The sequence below is a fragment of the Salminus brasiliensis genome, chromosome 12 (assembly GCF_030463535.1).
Source record: "Salminus brasiliensis chromosome 12, fSalBra1.hap2, whole genome shotgun sequence".
In the NCBI taxonomy this organism is placed as follows: Eukaryota; Metazoa; Chordata; class Actinopteri; order Characiformes; family Bryconidae; genus Salminus; species Salminus brasiliensis.
The window spans coordinates 444840-451985 of NC_132889.1; positions in this window are offsets into that span (position 1 = coordinate 444840).

Below are 7146 nucleotides of genomic sequence, written 5' to 3' on the forward strand. Positions count from 1 at the left end.
TGTGAGCTTCTGTTCAGAGCTCATTGAGATAGAACAGCTGCATTTAGGGCTGTGGAGCCCTTGAGTTCATGCAAAATGGACAAGAGACACTTTGACAAGAACCAAACTGTGACATTCTAGACAATAACTGGGTCAGATCTCCAGAACATCCGACAGGTCTTGCTGACACATATTTCCAGGACTAAAAGGAACTGCTGTTGTAACACAGATAAGGATTCCATGGCGGGATGTCCTGTGACGCCCATGTTTTTACAGCATACAGGGGATCAACACAATACATAGAAGCTAGGTGCTAAGAAGGGTGCTAATGTTATGGCTGATCTGTGATCTGTGAGTATGTTATGGCTGATATATATATATATATAATCCACATAATTATATATCAGTATAAATGATATGTTCGTCATGTTTGAACACAGGGAACACGTTTTTAAGGTTATTAAAATTAAAATGTGTAAGCTCATATTTACAGAGAGAAATGGTTGTGAAATTATTGTAGAGTTTAAACTGTACAGCCATGAAAGATAACCAGCAGACACCACACGCAGATGCGTTTAGGCAAAAGCAAGGGTTTGACGTGCCTCCCAGTTCGTGTTGGTGACTGCAGCTTTAACAGACTGTAGATCATACTGGACTTACTGGTGCAGTTACACTGTGATCTAACCGCGCGCTCCCGGACTCTTACTGGATGTCTGATCACAGTTACAGTACTGATAAATCTCCCCAGCTCCAAAACATCATCATATTCAATTCAATATCATATTAACAGACTATTATTAAGGAGAAAAGTTGCATTTTTAATATTTTAGTAACGAGAGAGAAAATGAAGAGAGTTTCAGGTCTGTACTCACGCTATCGCGCTCCCTCAAGGCTTTGTGTGTGTGTGTGTGTGTGTGTGTGTGTGTGAGAGAGAGTTTTTTGATGATAGACAGTGGCTGTGTCTCAAATGAAGGAAATGCTGCCTACTGACAGGCTTCTGAGGCAGTAAGGCACTCATCCAGGCACTCATTAGTGGGTGGAACTGCTAGTGGCTATTGACAGTTCATGGTCTAATGAGCTCTATGGTCAAGACCTTCATCACTACACTGCCTCCTGAGACAGCGAAGACAGCAAGGCATCAAGTCAACTAGTGCTCGCTAACCCCAATATCAGACACAGCCATTGTAGCCACACCCCAACCCACTCACACACACATACACACACACAAAGCAGCGGAGAATGGGGGGCACTTAGACCATTCTAATGGTCTGTGACTGACAGGGGTCTTAAAAGTATGTAAGTACATGTTAATACTAAATTATTAGACATGTATAAGTCATGGAATATTTAATTTAACGTTTACTTATTATTAATATTATTTTATTCCTTGTTTGGCAACAAGTAAACATCCAGAGCCTCTGCACTGATCGATTTCTTCTAATACTTTCAGTTAGTACAGTTTCAGATCTTTAATTGAGTTAGATTGAGATACGGTACCATACTTTCACTATAGTACAGTTTCAGCTCTTTAATTGAGTTAGATTTAGATACAGTACCATACTTTCACTATAGTACAGTTTCAGCTCTTTAATTGAGTTAGATTTAGATACGGTACCATACTTTCACTATAGTACAGTTTCAGCTCTTTAATTGAGTTAGATTGAGATACAGTACCATACTTTCACTATAGTACAGTTTCAGCTCTTTAATTGAGTTAGATTGGGATACGGTACCATACTTTCACTATAGTACAGTTTCAGCTCTTTAATTGAGTTAGATCGGGATACGGTACCATACTTTCACTATAGTACAGTTTCAGCTCTTTAATTGAGTTAGATTGGGATACGGTACCATACTTTCACTATAGTACAGTTTCAGCTCTTTAATTGAGTTAGATCGGGATACGGTACCATACTTTCACTATAGTACAGTTTCAGATCTTTAATTGAGTTAGATCGGGATACGGTACCATACTTTCACTATAGTACAGTTTCAGATCTTTAATTGAGTTAGATTGGGATACAGTACCATACTTTCACTATAGTACAGTTTCAGCTCTTTAATTGAGTTAGATTGAGATACAGTACCATCCTTTCACTATAGTACAGTTTCAGCTCTTTAATTGAGTTAGATTGGGATATAGTACCATCCTTTCACTATAGTACAGTTTCAGCTCTTTAATTGAGTTAGATTGGGATACGGTACCATACTTTCACTATAGTACAGTTTCAGCTCTTTAATTGAGTTAGATTGAGATACGGTACCATACTTTCACTATAGTACAGTTTCAGCTCTTTAATTGAGTTAGATTGGGGTACAGTACCATACTTTCACTATAGTACAGTTTCAGCTCTTTAATTGAGTTAGATTGAGATACGGTACCATACTTTCACTATAGCATAGTTTCAGCTCTTTAATTGAGTTAGATTGGGAAACGGAACCATACTTTCACTATAGTACAGTTTCAGATCTTTAATTGAGTTAGATTGAGATACGGTACCATACCTTCACTATAGTACAGTTTCAGCTCTTTAATTGAGTTAGATTGGGATACGGTACCATACTTTCACTATAGTACAGTTTCAGCTCTTTAATTGAGTTAGATTGAGATACGGTACCATACTTTCACTATAGTACAGTTTCAGCTCTTTAATTGAGTTAGATTGGGATACGGTACCATACTTTCACTATAGTACAGTTTCAGATCTTTAATTGAGTTAGATTGGGATACAGTACCATACTTTCACTATAGTACAGTTTCAGCTCTTTAATTGAGTTAGATTGGGATACAGTACCATACTTTCACTATAGTACAGTTTCAACTCTTTAATTGAGTTAGATTGGGATACAGTACCATACTTTCACTATAGTACAGTTTCAGATCTTTAATTGAGTTAGATTGGGATACAGTACCATACTTACACTATAGTACAGTTTCAGCTCTTTAATTGAGTTAGATTGAGATACAGTACCATACTTTCACTATAGTACAGTTTCAGCTCTTTAATTGAGTTAGATCGAGATACAGTACCATACTTTCACTATAGTACAGTTTCAGCTCTTTAATTGAGTTAGATTGGGATACAGTACCATACTTTCACTATAGTACAGTTTCAGCTCTTTTAATTGAGTTAGATTGAGATACAGTACCATACTTTCACTATAGTACAGTTTCAGCTCTTTAATTGAGTTAGATTGGGATACAGTACCATACTTTCACTATAGTACAGTTTCAGCTCTTTTAATTGAGTTAGATCGAGATACAGTACCATACTTTCACTATAGTACAGTTTCAGCTCTTTAATTGAGTTAGATTGGGATACAGTACCATACTTTCACTATAGTACAGTTTCAGCTCTTTAATTGAGTTAGATTGGGATACAGTACCATACTTTCACTATAGTACAGTTTCAGATCTTTAATTGAGTTAGATTGGGATACAGTACCATACTTTCACTATAGTACAGTTTCAGCTCTTTAATTGAGTTAGATTGAGATACAGTACCATACTTTCACTATAGTACAGTTTCAGCTCTTTTAATTGAGTTAGATTGAGATACAGTACCATACTTTCACTATAGTACAGTTTCAGCTCTTTAATTGAGTTAGATTGGGATACAGTACCATACTTTCACTATAGTACAGTTTCAGCTCTTTAATTGAGTTAGATTGGGATACAGTACCATACTTTCACTATAGTACAGTTTCAGCTCTTTAATTGAGTTAGATTGGGATACAGTACCATACTTTCACTATAGTACAGTTTCAGCTCTTTAATTGAGTTAGATTGGGATACAGTACCATACGTTCACTATAGTACAGTTTCATCTCTTTAATTGAGTTAGATTGAGATACAGTACCATACTTTCACTATAGTACAGTTTCAGCTCTTTAATTGAGTTAGATTGGGGTACAGTACCATGCTTTCAGCTCTTTAATTGAGTTAGATTGAGATACAGTACCATACTTTCACTATAGTACAGTTTCAGCTCTTTAATTGAGTTAGATTGGGGTACAGTACCATGCTTTCAGCTCTTTAATTGAGTTAGATTGGGATACAGTACCATGCTTTCAGCTCTTTAATTGAGTTAGATTGAGATACAGTACCATACTTTCACTATAGTACAGTTTCAGCTCTTTAATTGAGTTAGATTGGGATACAGTACCATACTTTCACTATAGTACAGTTTCAGCTCTTTTAATTGAGTTAGATTGGGATACAGTACCATACTTTCACTATAGTACAGTTTAAAAATGCAGTGCAGGTCAGCACGGGGGGTCAAGCTCGTTTGGATCGGAAGGCTGTGGGCCCGCCACAGTTGCAGTATGTTGTTGCCCGTGTCCACCGCCTAAAACGGTCCAGACTTGGTGAAGGTGAACATGTTGAGCCGCTTGAGGGCTGCGAAAAGACCGAAAGACAAAGAGCCTTTCAACTCTGGTTTCTTTACAGTGGTGGTGAATGGAAACAGGCATTGGTTGCCATGACACGTCACAAACACCTTCTGCAAAACAAACAAACAAATAAACGACCTTCTTTAGTCTTTGTTTTAATAATGTATGAATTTGGCCACATGCTTCGTGTTGCTTCATGAATCTGAGTGGTCCAGAGAAATGAGGCGCTGTCAAATCTCTAGCTCAAATCCTGGTCATGCTGCTAGCCACTGGCAGCTGAAGGCCCGAGAGAGCACAATTAGCTCTCTCCAGGGTGGGTAGATGGTCTCAGTGTGATGCTATCGCACTGGCCTATGCTGGTGATGTGGCATCAGCGACAGTTTCAGTCCCAGTTTGACCCTGTCCCCAATAAACACTGCAGCCGTGTTTTGCCACTCATTCGGACTAAAGGGCGCATGTTCCAGCGGTCACACTTACCATCTATACAGTCAGTGGTATGGCTCCTCCCCCAAAGATTGCACAGATCATATTTATCATATATAGAATTTATCAAATATTTAGATTGTCTGAAAGTCAGACTAACTGTGTGTGTGTGTGTGTGTGTGTGTGTGTGTTTGACGTACTTGGTACTTGGCTCAGCAGGTACTCGTACCACTGCCTCAGTGTGGTGTCCCCAATCATCAGAACCTGCTTGTCTTTCAAGCATGCTGTAATCTGATTGGCTAAGGGGAAGGACTGGGCGTGGCACAACAGTGACGTCCACCTGTCCTGCAGATGGAAACCAGCTGGTGATGGAGTGCCCAGTCCTGGAACACACTTCACACTCTCACCTAAACAACACACACGCACATGATTCAGCAGTGAGTTCCTGGCTGTTCCTGCTGTCGGGCGCGCTGTTGTTTGCGCTCCTGCTAATGACCCAAACCCAGAGTAGATCAAGTGGTTCTCACTTCCAGGTGGTGGCTTGGCTGTTGCTACATGGTCATTAAGGTGAAGCTGAGAAGTGTCTTTAGTTCATGCTCTGGAGCTAAAAGGATAATATAGCTAATAAGTAACACACTCTATGTCCAAACGGTTGTGGACATCCCTTCTCATTAATGCAGTCAACTAATTTAAATACTCACTGCTGACACAGATGTGTAAATCACACACACAGCTTGTCTGGTCCCTGTAGAGAAGAAGTACTGCCAATAGAATAGGACTCTCTGGAGCAGATCAACATCATGACCCTATTGGCTCCATGCTGCCTAATAATGCCAGGCGTGGGCTAGAGGGGGTATAAAGCCCCCCAGCATTGAGGAGCTGTGGAGCAGTGGAGGAACTGTGTTCTCTGGAATGATGGTGGAGGAGCTCCATCCAGTACTTTTGGGATGAGTTGGGGAGTTGGGGATGATGAGGTGGGATGGTAATCAATCATCCAACATCCTGACCTCTCTAACGCTCTTGTATGACTGAATACAATCAAATCCTTACAGCAGTGCTCCAAGTAGTGCATTAGCAGTGGTGCATTAGCCAGGTCCAGCTCCTTGAAAAGTAGTTCATTGGAGCTTCACAAAGACTGTAGAGAACATGGACATGATGTGTCCAGTGTTCGGATTCCAGCAGTTAGTTCTCCCTGTGCTGATACTGATCCATTTTTTTTATTTCCCTTCAGAAATCAGTTTTTAACCCTGACTCTGCTCTATCGTTAGAAGGCGGGGCTACAACTGGGAATGAAGTGATTGACAGTCTTGGCTGAGTTCTAGTCTAGATAGGATAAGGGCATGGGTGCTTTAGGGTGTAGGCAAGCATAGGGCTTATTTAGTTAGGCATGAACATTGCTTGTTTTTATAATGGACATAATGGACCCTCAGTAGATGGTCGATTCCACTGATGGTAAATTGTGGTTTATGGCAGGAACTCAGCCCACCCTCGCTCAGTGGATCCTGTACTGGAGCCGGTCATTCAATTGCTGTGGTGTATCAGATTACAGTACAGATCCACAGGAAATCCTGTTAACAGATGCCTGTTGGGGAGGGGGATAATCGTCAAATAAAGGAACACATAGAACATGAGAGTGAGAGATCTGCAGGGCGAGGTGCATGAAGAAGATCTGGAGAGACTGGTACCATCATTAATAGACCATCTTTTATCGTCTAAGATGACTTGCTGTATTTTCTAATGGCTGCAAAACTGAAACCTATATTAGGGGTCATTAGTGATTCCAGATTGTTTTGTGGACACACTAAGAGCTTTCTCGTCTCAAGTTCAAACAGCCAACGTTGGTCTTGAGCTGGATTTTTCAGAAAGAAAGACTTCTAACGTTAGTCATGGGCTTTTTCCCGGATCTGGCCTCCTCAGATGTTTAGATGTTTCTTAATTTTTTATTTTTTGTTTATAACATAAACATTTCATTACTCATTGTATTCATGGTTGACCAGAGTAGGATCAGTTCTTTTCTTTCTTGGTTTCTCTCAGTGGTTCTGAGACATCACCTGCAAAAAGAGATACCTAAGTAAATTTTGACTAACACTGGAAATGGTCAGGTAGTGTAGACATCTCTAGTCATTCTGGTCCTGGATGATCCTCTGTTCCACACATTTGAGATATTTCCTCCTACAAAACACTCCCCTAACCCTAGCCCAGGAAAGGCTAGCTAATTAGTTGATTAACTGGACCAGGAGTGTTGGGAGCGAAGTGAGGAGTGTTGGGGGTGAACACAACATTTGTCTGCCAGAAGATGCTGAAGTCTGATCTTGCCAGGCTCTACAGTTGGCACTCTGCAGCCTCCAAACC